The sequence below is a fragment of the Amia ocellicauda genome, unplaced genomic scaffold, assembly GCF_036373705.1.
Source record: "Amia ocellicauda isolate fAmiCal2 unplaced genomic scaffold, fAmiCal2.hap1 HAP1_SCAFFOLD_204, whole genome shotgun sequence".
Taxonomy (NCBI): domain Eukaryota; kingdom Metazoa; phylum Chordata; class Actinopteri; order Amiiformes; family Amiidae; genus Amia; species Amia ocellicauda.
In genome coordinates this window covers 35,609-50,385 of record NW_027102767.1, presented here as the reverse complement: position 1 = coordinate 50,385, position 14,777 = coordinate 35,609, and the positions used below count along the sequence as shown (strand labels likewise).

Here is a 14,777-nt window from a genome sequence, read left to right as displayed (position 1 = left end):
TGTGAGAGATTGAGTGTGTGGTTGAGTGTGTGGGTGTGTGTGAGAGAGGGAGTGTGTGATCGAGTGTGTGGGTGTGTGTGAGAGAGGGAGTGTGTGATCGAGTGTGTGGGTGTGTGTGAGAGAGGGAGTGTGTGATTGAGTGTGTGATTAAGTGTGTGGGTGTGTGTGGTTGAGTGTGTGGGTGTGTGAAATAGGGAGTGTGTGATTGAGTGTGTGGGTGTGTGTGAGAGAGGGAGTGTGTGGTTGAGTGTGAGGGTGTGTGTGAGAGAGATAGTGTGTGATCGAGTGTGTGTGAGAGAGGGAGTGTGTGATCGAGTGTGTGTGAGAAAGGGAGTGTGTGATTGAGTATGTGGGTGTGTGTGAGAGATGGTGTGTGTGAGAGAGGGAGTCTGTGATCGAGTGTGTGATTGAGTGTGTGTGTGTGTGTGAGAGGGAGTGTGTGGTTGAGTGTGTGGGTGTGTATGAGAGAGGGAGTGTGTGGTTGAGTGTGTGGGTGTGTTTGAGAGAGGGAGTGAGGGAGTGTGTGATTGGGTGTGTCGGTGTGTGTGAGAGTGGTAGTGTGTGGTTGAGTGTGTGGGTGTGTGTGAGAGAGGGAGTGTGTGATCGAGTGTGTGGGTGTGTGTGAGAGAGGGAGTGTGTGATCGAGTGTGTGGGTGTGTGTGAGAGAGATAGTGTGTGATCGAGTGTGTGTGAGAGAGGGAGTGTGTGATTGAGTATGTGGGTGTGTGTGAGAGTGGGAGTGTGTGATTGAGTGTGTGGGTGTGTGTGAGAGTGGGAGTGTGTGATTGAGTGTGTGGGTGTGTGTGAGAGAGGGAGTGTGTGATTGAGTGTGTGGGTGTGTTTGAGAGAGGGAGTGTGTGATTGAGTGTGTGTGTGTGTGTGAGGGAGTGTGTGGTTGAGTGTGTGTGTGTGTGTGAGAGGGAGTGTGTGGTTGAGTGTGTCGGTGTGTGTGAGAGAGGGAGTGTGTGGTTGAGTGTGTGGGTGTGTGTGAGAGGGAGTGTGTGATTGAGTGTGTGGGTGTGTGTGAGAGAGGGAGTGTGTTGTTGAGTGTGTGGGTGTGTGAGAGAGGGAGTGTGTGGTTGAGTGTGTGGGTGTGTGTGAGAGGGAGTGTGTGATTGAGTGTGTGGTTGAGTGTGTGTGTGTGTGAGAGGGAGTGTGTGGTTGAGTGTGTTGTGTGTGTGAGAGAGGGATTGTGTGATCGAGTGTGTGGGTGTGTGTGAGAGAGGGAGTGTGTTGTTGAGTGTGTGGGTATGTTTGAGAGAGGGAGTGAGGGAGTGTGTGATTGGGTGTGTCAGTGTGTGTGAGAGAGGTAGTGTGTGGTTGAGTGTGTGTGTGTGTGTGAGAGGGAGTGTGTGGTTGAGTGTGTGGGTGTGTGTGAGAGAGGGAGTGTGTGATCGAGTGTGTGGGTGTGTGTGAGAGAGGGAGTGTGTGATCGAGTGTGTGGGTGTGTGAGAGAGGGAGTGTGTGATTGAGTGTGTGGGTGTGTGTGAGAGAGGGAGTGTGTGGTTGAGTGTGTGGGTGTGTGTGAGAGGGAGTGTATGATTGAGTGTGTGGTTGAGTGTGTGTGTGTGTGTGAGGGGGAGTGTGTGATCGAGTGTGTGGATGTGTGTGAGAGAGGGAGTGTTTGGTTGAGTGTGTGGGTGTGTGTGAGAGAGGGAGTGTGTGATTGAGTGTGTGGGTGTGTGTGAGAGAGGGAGTGTGTGGTTTAGTGTGTGGGTGTGTGTGAGAGAGGGAGTGTGTGATTGTGTGTGTGATTGAGTGTGTGGGTGTGTGTGAGAGAGGGAGTGTGTGGTTGAGTGTGTGGGTGTGTGTGAGAGAGGTAGTGTGTGGTTGAGTGTGTCGGTGTGTGTGAGAGAGGGAGTGTGTGGTTGAGTGTGTGGGTGTGTGTGAGAGGGAGTGTGTGATTGAGTGTGTGGGTGTGTGTGAGAGAGGGAGTGTGTTGTTGAGTGTGTGGGTGTGTGAGAGAGGGAGTGTGTGGTTGAGTGTGTGGGTGTGTGTGAGAGGGAGTGTGTGATTGAGTGTGTGGTTGAGTGTGTGTGTGTGTGTGAGAGGGAGTGTGTGGTTGAGTGTGTTGTGTGTGTGAGAGAGGGATTGTGTGATCGAGTGCGTGGGTGTGTGTGAGAGAGGGAGTGTGTTGTTGAGTGTGTGGGTATGTTTGAGAGAGGGAGTGAGGGAGTGTGTGATTGGGTGTGTCAGTGTGTGTGAGAGAGGTAGTGTGTGGTTGAGTGTGTGTGTGAGAGGGAGTGTGTGGTTGAGTGTGTGGGTGTGTGTGAGAGAGGGAGTGTGTGATCGAGTGTGTGGGTGTGTGTGAGAGAGGGAGTGTGTGATCGAGTGTGTGGGTGTGTGAGAGAGGGAGTGTGTGATTGAGTGTGTGGGTGTGTGTGAGAGAGGGAGTGTGTGGTTGAGTGTGTGGGTGTGTGTGAGAGGGAGTGTATGATTGAGTGTGTGGTTGAGTGTGTGTGTGTGTGTGAGGGGGAGTGTGTGATCGAGTGTGTGGGTGTGTGTGAGAGAGGGAGTGTGTGATCGAGTGTGTGGGTGTGTGTGAGAGAGGGAGTGTGTGGTTGAGTGTTTGGGTGTTTGTGAGAGAGGGAGTGTGTGGTTTAGTGTGTGGGTGTGTGTGAGAGAGGGAGTGTGTGATTGTGTGTGTGATTGAGTGTGTGGGTGTGTGTGAGAGAGGGAGTGTGTGGTTGAGTGTGTGGGTGTGTGTGAGAGAGGGAGTGTGTGATTGAGTGTGTGGATGTGTGTGAGAGAGGGAGTGTTTGGTTGAGTGTGTGGGTGTGTGTGAGAGAGGGAGTGTGTGGTTTAGTGTGTGGGTGTGTGTGAGAGAGGGAGTGTGTGATTGTGTGTGTGATTGAGTGTGTGGGTGTGTGTGAGAGAGGGAGTGTGTGGTTGAGTGTGTGGGGGTGTGTTAGAGAGCGAGTGTGTGATTGAGTGGGTTTATTCCTGGTTTAAAACGAAAGCATTCCTGACTAACTCTGGAGTGATCATTACTGTGCCGCTGTGTGTGTCTCTGTATGTGCATGTGCACGTGTGTGAGGGCGAGTGGCCTTATTCAGGCGTGCTGCTCTCGTACTGATTTTACAAACCCTTCAACACTGGACTGCACATAAAGCCAAATGATGACAGTGAAACATACATAGTGATTACATTATTATTATCATTCTTTATCATTTTCATCAGATTTCTTGAATGAAATGGTAATCAACTATGAATAAATGCATGATGCGTCAGCTGAACTCTATGATTTGACTAAGCAGTGGGCTCTGAAGAACAATGCTAATTACTGTTTTAAATAATGATGAGCAGTGCTTATTACAGCAAGACATCATGGTTCCCTAGCCCTCACCCTCTATCCCCACATTGTTCCCCTACCTTTTCCCTACTGCCGCCGCCGCCGCCGAACCAGAGGTCCCGATCCCAGCCCGGCCGCCACTGCCCAGCCCGAGTTCTTGGTCCTGTTTACCATGATCCTCGAGCCTGCGTTGCCGGTCTTGCCCGTCCCGAAGCCTGCGTCACCAACTCCGCCATCCACGGCCTCTGTAGCGCAGCCTTCTAGGGCTCCACCTCCTGAGGCCTCGCCTTCCATGGTTCCCGAGGCTCCGCCTTTCACGGCTCCACCTCCTGAGGCTTCCAGGACACCGCCTTTCGAGCCTCCAGCACCTCCTCCGCCTGACCCGAACCCTGCCTCTGCATGGTGGCCACCTCCTGGTCCTCCGGATCCTGCCTTTGGCTGGTGGCCGCCTCCCAGACCTCCCGAACCCGTCCCTGTCCTGTGGCTGCCTCCCAGACCTCCTGACCCTTCCCTCCTTCACGACTTCTCTTTTACCTCTGTTCCTGCTCCTCAGCCCCGTGGCCGTCCCCACCGTGTCTGGCTCAGTTCGGCTATGCCGAGTGTGGAGGTGGGGGTACTGTCATGGTTCCCTAGCCCTGACCCTCTATCCCCACTAGAGGCTGCCATTGTTCCCCTGCCTTTCCCTTCTCTTCTCACTGCTTTCATCTGTCACTTAACATTCCTTCACACCCTTGTGCACGCTTGTTCTTTCCCTCTGCTCCCATTGGCCCTGCACCTCCCATCCTGGTTTCTGATCCCCTACTTAAACCCCTCACTGTCCTCACTAGGCATGACGTGTTGTCAGTCCCTTCTGACTCTCTAAGCCTTGCTCCTTGTGCTCCTTGTGCTCCTTGTGCTCCTTGTGCTCCATTGCCTCTCTCTCAGTCCTGTCTCTCGCCCAGCTTTCTTGATCCCCACCATCGCCTGTGACCTCCACAACGTCCTTGCCTAGCCCTATTGCCTTTTCGGCCACCTCTACGAACACTGCACCTGGTTCCCCTAGTTCCCGTGCCCTGCGGTCCTTGTGAGACCGTGACAACATGTTAGCAGACCTACCTGTTCATTGTGTCATGTCACCACAAATCAATAGTAAATTGTATAAAATATGGACATATTTGTCATTATTAGATAAGCTGGAATTTGTGGAAAAGCTGGGCACATGTTCAGGTATTATTAGCAAATCTGTCCAATTCTTATTGTGTCTCTTTAGAATGGTATAGTGTTCTCATTGCATTGACCCCCACCTGGGACCCTCAAGTGGCACTGCAAGACACAAGAGCCATTCAGTGCGACTTAAGTAGGGGCAACGCAGACTGTCAAGAGTACAATCTATAATCCAATGTTAAACAGACGCAATGACAGTCTGTTAAATCAATAGGAATGGGTCACTGGACTGTTGTGAAATTAAATGATGCAATTTGTGAAGTTTCTACTAATTAGAGAAGTCAGCACCCCAGTCAGCTTTCTTTTTAAACCCCTACTGGAGCTGTAAGGCCAGTGCGTATCGACGTGCCAGTCTACAACACGAGAGACACCTCTTCCATGACTCGATACGTCAACGTCAACATCCGTCCACGGACGACTGTGAGTGGACCCCACTCCTGACAGCGTCTCAGCAGCCCATGTCCAGCTCCTGCTCGTCTCATTCACCTTCAGCACATCTCTTTCATCTTATCTGCACTAACTAGCGTTGCTCTAGGAGCTATACATGCATAGCAAATCCCCGTCAGGTCTAGGTGGTCTGATCGAATCAGACCTCACTCTGGTGGTCACACTACAAGGTGCAAGTAGCGGTCTTGGTCTAGGACCTAGCGGGGACACCATGGTCCTCAGACGCGAGTCGTGGGAGTCCACGCTTGTTCTGGGTGGGCGGTGGTGACCACTGCCCCGGCTGTGTCTCTGGCCACTAAGGTTGCTAACGCGCTCTCGAAACAGACAGGGATTGTTCCGGGCCACGGCTCACTGGGGTCAACAATGGTGTTGTTGCAATCACCGGCCCACGGGCCAAACTGTTTACATATATATGGTGAGCGCTGCTCATTGTGATTGGATGCATTGAGTGCATGTGTCTTTGGTACTACTGACTCAAACCTAGAAACTTGTCCGTATTCACGGAGCGCTGCTTTTCCGGCAGAACAAATAAAAAACACGAGCAACAAGAGTGTCACCATTGGGCTTCAATATTTACATGCTGGTTCACAGTTTCTGCTGTAGGGTGCTTCAGGGAAGACTTGGACTTGGGCATTAAAATATCCCAAGGCTTTGAAAGTGCGTAAACACATTCCTTTGCTCACCTTACCTGTAGTCAAACTTCTTTGTGTTCAAGGCCTTTGTCACTGGACTCATGATGGTAAGACAAACTGATGTACAGCTCCAACACAACTTTCAAAACCGGTTGAAGCTCTGTTGTTGTTGCTGGCTTTCAGGGACACTATTGATCTACTGTAGCCATCAATGCCGCCTTGAATTACTATCCTCCATCTATATGCAACACAATACAATATTAACACTGTACGAATATTTGCTTTTTTGTACAGTTCCTACTTTGCCTGTGTATCCTGGTTTAAAGATGTGCTATATTTATGATTATATTGTTATTATTATATCTTGACACTCTGTTATACTATTAGGTCATCAGTACAATTGGATCCAGTGGTTATTGGAATTGTAATTTTGCCAGGACACTGGCTTGATACTTCTACTCTTTGTTTACACGTGCCTTGGGATCTATAATATCCACAGAGTCAGGCGTCTGGTTTAACATCTCAGCTGAAAGACTGCATGGAAGATAGTTTTGCAATTTAACACAAACTATAAAAATACATAGTTCATAGTACATAGTAATATTACCGTACTTGGACAGTATGTTTTTAACAGTATCCTTTGTGTGGGAAAAGACCTGTATGTCTGTGTACACATACACATGCCTAATGGAAAATCAGACTGGGACAAAATGACAACGAAGAGTGGAGACAAAGGTCAGCCATCATTCAATATATCCAAGGAACAGGTTGAATATGTGTCATCCTCACTCATCCATCCCACTGTTCGCCACTAGAGGTCGTCATCCCCCGAGTTCAAACCATTCTCTCCATTTCATTAGCGTCAATCACTCCATTAACATTCAACCCTATTGGCCCCGCACCTCACATCCCTGTTATCTGCTTCACCCAGTTCACTATTTAAACCCCTGAACCCCCCACAATCAATGCTAAGTTTTGTTTCCTAGTGTTGACAACTCTAAGTATCCCAGCTATCGTTACATGCGTCTCGTTAACGATTACTGCATTTTCTCCTCGATTTTCTCGGATTCTCCCTACAGAGACCATCGCCTGACCCCCCGCCTGCCTTCCTGGCTTCTCTTTTGCCTGCTCCTTCGGTTCCTGTTTGCCTGCTCTTCACCCTCGCCTGCCTCGACTCTTCTCCATCTCTCTGCTCCTGGGTTCTCGGGTCCGGTGTGACAGACTATCTCTTAGAACAGGACTTCAGCATTCCTGAAATATCATGTGTGATGTCTGCAAGTGTGAGACCCATCCGGAGGAAAATGACATGCGATGGACAGTTTGTAAAGGCAACATACAGAGACGGCTCTGATGATCTTGTCATTGACATCAGTGCAGAATATGCCGATTCAAGATATAAGAAGGTGAAAGAAGTGTGGGAGACAGGTAGGGTATTTCTTACACATACACATGCCTCATGGAAAATCAGATTGGTGAAAATAAAGTCATTTAGGTCCTGAATCATTTGCACTAATGGTTATAAAAAGAAAAAATGAAATATTTGCTATCCATACTGTAGTTACAGTCGGTTACAATGCAACGTGAGTATTGTTTGTCTGGTGTCCACTATAAAGAAGATTTACATTTCAATTAAAGTGTGAAATGACAAAGTGAATCAGAAAGCAAAACCTGTAATAATAATAATAACAAACCCATTATATATTTATCCCCATTGATTCCAGTATCAGCGATGTGCTGTGAACAGGAGAGACACACACTTTTGAAGCACCACATAGGCTATCCATGCTCATAACTCATGCAATCCACTAGACTCGTATACACTTTGAATGATTTGGGATTTGACGTCAAAAGCGCTCTGTGGCTCCCTGCGAAGGGCGCTATACAAATACAAATGTATTGATTGATAGATTGATAGATTTCTGATTGTCCAGTAAATAAAGTTTAAAGTCAAGGTTTATTTCTGACCAAGCAACAGGAAATCTTGCTGGTTTCCATAGCATTGGCTAGGGGAGTTTTGGACTGGTTATTTCATGACTTGGGAACACTGATACAAGTGGAAACGTCACCTTTTTTATGTTTATTCCTGCAGCCTGAGTTTGAGCTCACAATCTGAGTTCACTACAGGTCTACATTCTTCATTTCAGTAATGTAAGCGAAAATCGATTGCTTCAAAAAGTTTTGTTTTTACCACTGGCTAGAAATAGACTTACCACTGCAATACACATCATTCCCACTAGATAGAACAGAAGTATAAGGTTCATTTTAAACCTGTAAGACTTACACTTCTGCCCCATCAGGTGGATATTCTGTGTACTGCACTGGAATGTTTTTGGTTTTGTATTCATCTTAGAAAGGCGTACAGGATATGAAAAACAGAAGCAATCGGATCTTTATACTTTATAATGCTGTTTATGATTCATACTGCTACTTCATTCCGTATTTCAAGCCAAGTACATTTTGGCAGAACTTAGATTCTGATTTGATCTACATCAGTGTAAAACCAGTTACTTTCCATGATCCTTGATTGGAATCCTTAATTTATATTTAACATTCATATTTTACATTCATATTCAGACTAAATATTTAATTAAAAACTATTTATTTTGTGAGTCAGAGATTTAAGATTTAGTTAAATATTTAATCAAACAATAAATATTTATTTAAAAAAAGGAGATTAAGCATTTATTTAAGTATATATTTAAAAAAAGTGTCCTTTATTAATGTGAAAAAAGTGTGCGCTGTTTTACATTTGGCGCCCCATAGAACTGCAGTGTGTTTGACAGTTTGATGGAGCCCATCAGAGCAGGATGTCCATTTCATGTATCTAATCTTCTTTTGCTTTTGCTGACTGCTAGGGTCCAGAGAATATGGGATTCAAGTCGTTCTTGAGGCTGTCCTACACCTTGCCTACCGTGCTGGGGCTCTTGTGCTGGCGGTGGTGCACGTCTCGCTGGAAAGAGCGCGACACCAGTCACCACGCAGAGGAAGGTGCTGGAGTGGGGCTGCCTGAGGCACACAGCTTCGCTCCCTCTTCCAGCCACGGCATCGAGGAGAAGAGCTGCAGGGCGCAGATGCAAGTGCATTCTGGTCTCGAGGACTTTGAATGTGTGGCTGTTCTGGGCAGAGGGGCGTTTGGAAAGGTAAATTCCAGTAATCAGAGTCATCATGGTTATAATGTGGGGCACCTCCAACGAGCAGTAGTTCAATAGAACATGTGGAGAAGAGATATTTGCTGGACACCAGTTTTCCTAAAAAATTTCTGAGGACAATTAAGAAATGAATATTTAACCTTTAACAAAAACATTGTCTGTGACTTATTAAAGTGCAGCATTGGTGAGGATGTGTTACTGAATGCTTGTGTTGTGAATGTAAATCCTGGGGTTAGACTGGAGTTTGACCATCTTGATTCTGTGTTGCTTTGATAGGTGCTCCTGGCTGAACACAAGAACAGCAGAGAAATGGTGGCCATCAAAGCGTTAAAAAGAGTAGACCTTGTGACCCATGATCAGGTTGACAGGTAAGGTTTCATTTTTATTTTAGTTTGTAAGCAGAGCAAAGATCAATAAACCTAGTCATGTTTTTAATGCTACACAGCAATGCACTGCATTAGCAAAGTCTTCATTGACTTTGTACTTTCTTACTTTGCAGGAAAGCTGCCATTTTGTTGCTTCTGCACCCGAGCTCTTTCTAAATGTATGTTGACATGCTGTCTGTCTTTTGTCTCGCCTCAGGCTCAGGTGTGAAAAGAGGATTCTGGAGACTGTCAGCAGTGTGCAGCACCCATTTCTGGTGAACCTCCTGTCCTGCTTTCAGACGCCACAGCATGTCTGCTTTGTGATGGAGTATGCGGCGGGAGGAGATCTCTTTGTGCACATTCAGGCAGCCAGGTTTTCGGAGCCCCGGGCTGTGTAAGTGCAGAATCGTTCATCTCGCTAGATAAGCTCGCTCTGCGAACAGTGATGATGTCGCCTGAGGGGCATTTCAGCACTGTGTACCTATATGGTCAGAAATGATTGCAAATGATTATTCCTAACCATTGGCCTCAACCTCCACATAACAAAACAAAGTACAACTAAATAGGCTAATACGATCATGATCACAAAAGGAATGCAGATGCAGTTTTTGGTGTCTGTTTGTACTGTCTTTCAGATCCGATGACATAGATTGCTGGAGTTCCTGCATGGACAGGAAATTGGCTGGTTTGGCTCACTTACATTTGAGTGCAATCAGCTTAAAAACCAAAGAGGACAAATATTTGAACTGTGCTTTTTTTGTCGTTGGTCTCTTTTCTTGAACAGATTTTATGCGGCTTGTGTGGTGCTTGGCTTGCAGTTCCTGCATGAGCGCAAAATAGTGTACAGGTAAGTTATCACACTTCAGCAATTGAGATCAAGCGCAGTCTAAACTCTTCACCGATGTCATTTAATTCCTCTTCTGTTTTGTATTATTATGTATGTATTATTGTGATGCTCACAATAGAATATCCTAAAATCAGTGTGGACATGTACCTGAATGCAAAACGTTTGAGAACATGGATGACAGTGGATTAGTTCTTGTGTTTCTGGCAAGTTCTCTTGATATTCTGCAATCCAAGTGATTTTATACTGTGTTATTGCAAGGATTTAAAGCCTTGGTGCTGGACTCAGAGGGCTATCTGAAAATCAGACTTTGGTCTGTGCAAGGAAGGTACATTATAAAACAATTGTATTGTTTTCCTAGTTTGACATCATTTGTATAATTTCCATTTATACTACCAAGTGTTTCTTCCCAACTTTTTCTTGCTAGGCATGGGTTTTGGAGCTCGAACTCGTTCAACTTGCGGCACTGCAGAGTACTTTGCACCAGAAGTCTTGGCACAGAGGCCGTACACCCGGGCAGTGGATTGGTGGACACTAGGTGTTGTCATCTTTGTGATGCTGGTTGGTGAGGTGGGTAATTTGTAATAGAACTTCATTATTTTTTTTTATTTTTTTTACCTGTTGATTTAGAAAATGACAAATATCCAGCTTGACTCACCTAGGAATTTCAGACTGCTACACATATCCTCTAAAATACTAACCTTAAGCCCATGTGCTGCTTTTGCCCATGAAGTTCCAGGTGCCTAATTAGAGGCTCCTTTTTTTGGCCACTGGCTGTGGAGCACGAATAGGTTTTAGCAGGATCTGGTCACTGGGGAATTATTACCCCCCTTAGCTGTCTTTTTCTAGACAGGTCTCGATCTGTGCAGGGGGTGGGGAAGAAAGATCATAATCCTCTCTTTGCTCCATTGTGGTTAAAACCATTTCATTGAATGCCACCAAGGCAGTGTTAAATCTATACCACCGAGGGCCAGTTGGGATTTAATTCAAGCTTTGATTGCATAATTATAGTATTTGAAAATTGAGTCTTATAGTTCCAAAAACTGCTACACAAATGAGTATTTTATTTCATACAGATCTCTCATGCATACAGAACTGACAGCACATGCCTTTATTGCCAGGTTAGGATAGCAAAATGTTCTGTTAGCCAGGTTAGCTTCTCGTGGGATTTCAGTTATTGCAGCGATGAACTGTGTGTTCTATCATTTATCTGCTTTAATAAGTCATGTCTAAGGTGTGCATTGACCATTGTGTTGTGCAGTAGACAATATTTGTGTGGCTCTTGCATTCCCAGGCTCCGAATGTAAATAATCTCTCTCTCATTGTGCCTGTAGCATCCTTTCCAAAGTGACTTCAGAAGAGAGATGTTTTACAGAATTGCTAAGGCTAAAGTGCAATATCCTCAGTTCCTCTCCTCAACAGCCACCTCCATCATGGAAAAGGTCTGTATGCCAGGGTTATTCTTTCTTGTGACAAGTTTTTGCCTCCAGCTTGTCCCTCTGTATCCTGCTTATAACCGTAATGAATGGATGTCACTGTTATTGAAATGTTGTGGAATTGGAGAAAGACCCAGTGATTGTAGCAGTGGAGTGAGATTCACAATAACAATGCAATACCAACATGTGCTCATCTGTGCTTCCAACTATGGGAACTTATTTTTAACATGTTTCACGTTGGCACACACATCTGCTCTACAGCCGCTCTTTCACATGAAGGTGGCACCGCCAAACCCACAACCCGGCTGCTCACCAGTCTGCCCTGGAGGTCTCGTCTGCGTGGGGGGCTCCTCCGCCAGCTTCTTCTGCACTACAGCCCGGGCAAATGTCTCATAGTTGGAGTTCTGACCAGTGCCCACACCAGCTGGCACTGACCGCCCTCACGCAACCGGGCTCCTGCCAGCTTCCCAGGGTGCACACACAGCAGACCACAGTCAAGGAGAGGGCACGCTCTTGCGGCACACAGTTCCACATGCGGCCACCGCACCCTGCCCCCGGATGATGGCCACGCGTCCTGCGCCACCTGCCTGGTGCCAGACCACCTGTGCAGGGCACTGGAGGACCCCTCCTGCGTGATCAGATGCCACTGCTTGGAGCACATCTCCAGACGGCCTTCCTCAGGACATTTTCTTAATGCCAGACTGTGCCAAATAAAGACTTGATGCTTTTAAATCAAACACTGAAGTGTGATATCAGGTTAAAAGTCAACAACTTTCTTGACACTTTTTTTTTAATACTCTGGACTTGTATTAAGAACATTAGTAGGGGGCCTCAGGAAATAGACACAGGAACAGGGAGTCAAGTCTATACCCAATTGCTGCCGCTTGCGCCGTTCCCCCTGCTGCGCTCCTCTGCGTCTCACCGCCCGACTGGCTCTTGCGCTCAGCTTCTCACGGACTGCGGACCCAGTGTGTCTCCTTCCCGTCTGACTCCATTCCCCTTTTCACTGGTCAGCTCCCTGTCATAGGGCCGGAGGACAGGTGAGAGCAGTCCAGCGCAGGTGGGGACACCTGTGGTCAGGGACAGGTGTGTGGCGAAGGGCAGAGGACCGTGATTAGTGATAAAACACAGCACTCAAACTCCCCTTCACTTTGGGAACATTAAATAGATCACAAATTCAAGATCCCCATAGGATTATGTCCAGAAAAAAGATCATGCCAAAGGAATTAGCCTTAATAACCAAATACAATTCAGTCACATTGAATATGTTCTGTAAGTATTTAGTATTTAGGAAGTACTTATGTACTGATGCCTTGTTTGTAAAGCCGCATTCAGACAACCCTCCCACAACACCCTGCTTCCTTGGATTCACAGTTAAAAATCTTGACAGAATCCTGTAGGATCCTTTACAATCCTTTAGGATCCCCACTTTATGTATTGTCTGTACTGTTACCTATAAGTGGGTTAATGGAAGACATTTTGAAACCCTGAAAGTCAAATACATATAATATTAACATGGTTAATGTAAACTGAATTTTAATAGAAATATACTGTAATAATACCTAATAAGATTAATTTAATTCTCAAATCATGAATAATTCATATTTTACATGACAATGATCAATAATAATATAATTTATTGATAATCATACATTCTCCAGTGCTATGAGGTTTCAGGACATTTGATAAGATTTATAGAAATTGGGCAATATTTTGAGAAAAGCCTCACTTTCATTTCCAGATAACTTAAATATTTCATATTAATGTGCAGACGAAGCGTGGACAGCTTTGGCTTTGGAGCTGCAAACTCCAGCAGAACTAACATGGAGTCGGTGTTGAGAGAAATCAGTCCTATTCACAGGAGTTCATGGAATCGGAGTTCCCTTCATGCTGCACCAGCTTCATACTTTACAGTGTAATCAGAAAATGGGCCATTTAATCAGTTCATATCAGATTGAGTAGCTTTACGATCCGTTAATAATCTTTAATTAGTATAAATCTTTATTCCTACTGATTGTTGGGACACTTAAAGGTTAAATACTCACATACTGATAAAATTAATTAGAACAGATTTTGTTTGTGTGTACAATATTATATATAAACAGGTTTCGAATCTACATTAAACCTGTGCATTCAGATAAATACACGTACAATATTTTGTATGTATTATTATGGATTTCCTTACCAGGAACTTACAAATTCACATAATACGTGGAAATTAGGTTATAATGTATATGTACACCACTAAACATGCATAGGCCTATTATTTTATTGCTCAACTGTCAATCTTTAAAATATTATATTTCTGCTGTACTTATCTAGCACGAAACTAATAAGATCCTTCATGACATGACTGAAGGGCGATTCACACCCCCTGACTCGGTGGCGCTGGCCATGCAGTGCCTCTGTCTCTGGCTGACACACACGTCTTTGTCACACAGCGCTCATTTGTTGTTTTGAAGTCGCGGCTGCACCAGCGCAGTCCCTCTTGAGAAGCTGCGCGGCTGTGCAGACTTTGCAGCCTGTGGATGCGTCGCATTGTGACGTCTTTTCCGGCTGAGTTCATGCAGACGGATAACTTGGACAGTATCGTCGCAGAGTCTGCGGAAAGTCTGCGCAGAATCGGCAAAGTATTCGTGCCGTGAACGCGGCCACTGACACACAAGGGGAAAAACGGGGTCGGGGTCCTGGGGACAGCAGCGCTGCGTGAGGGCCTGGGAGAGCCGCTCCACAGCGCCTATGGGAAGGGCGGACTGCACTGCCAGCGAAGTCTAACTACGACTCTCAGTGACCGAACTTGACAGCCAGGCTGTTGGCACCAACCCACTGGCCCCTGTTAAAATCCAACAAATCTCCCAGCTGGATCACCTGAAGCTGCTGGAGAGCAGGAGTGGGCAGCTAAACACAGGGCTCCACAACAATGGCTCCTCCAACAGCCAATACAGAGTGCTGCCTCCCACCTCTCTACCCAGTAAAACCAAACAATAAAATCCAGGAGGGGAAGGAAGGATATGGGGAGGTGTAAAAACATGTGTCTGTCATAATCCACCCCCCCAGATTTTTTAAATTCTGAATATGTTGTGAATCCACATTGACTCTAGGCCAGTGGTTCCCAAACCGGTCCTGGGGGACCCACTACCCTGCTGGTTTTTGTTCCAACCAATTACTTAATTGAACCTTAATTGAAGTAACAATCTGCTTAGATTGTACTTTTTAAATTGTGTAAGAAAATAGTTGTTTCTTCAATATGTTTTTTAATATAATTCTATTCTTAACTTAAAACCCCTACTGTTTAAAATAATTAAAAGTCTCTGATTTAGGAAATTATTAGTTCAATTAAGGGTTCAAGTAATTGAGAGCTCGGTTGGAACAAAAAACAGCAGGGTAGGGGGTCCCCCAGGACCGGTTT

At 45.8% G+C, this 14,777-nt stretch overlaps 1 long non-coding RNA gene across 1 annotated transcript; it reads left to right on the top strand.

Annotated features, from left to right (window-relative positions):
- The first annotated feature begins 9,629 nt into the window (after positions 1-9,629).
- LOC136724972 (uncharacterized) lies at positions 9,630-11,617 on the top strand. The gene is made up of 3 exons (XR_010807368.1): positions 9,630-9,935; positions 10,360-10,502; positions 11,267-11,617. It is a non-coding gene; the product is annotated as an uncharacterized LOC136724972 (long non-coding RNA).
- The last annotated feature ends 3,160 nt before the right edge of the window (positions 11,618-14,777 follow it).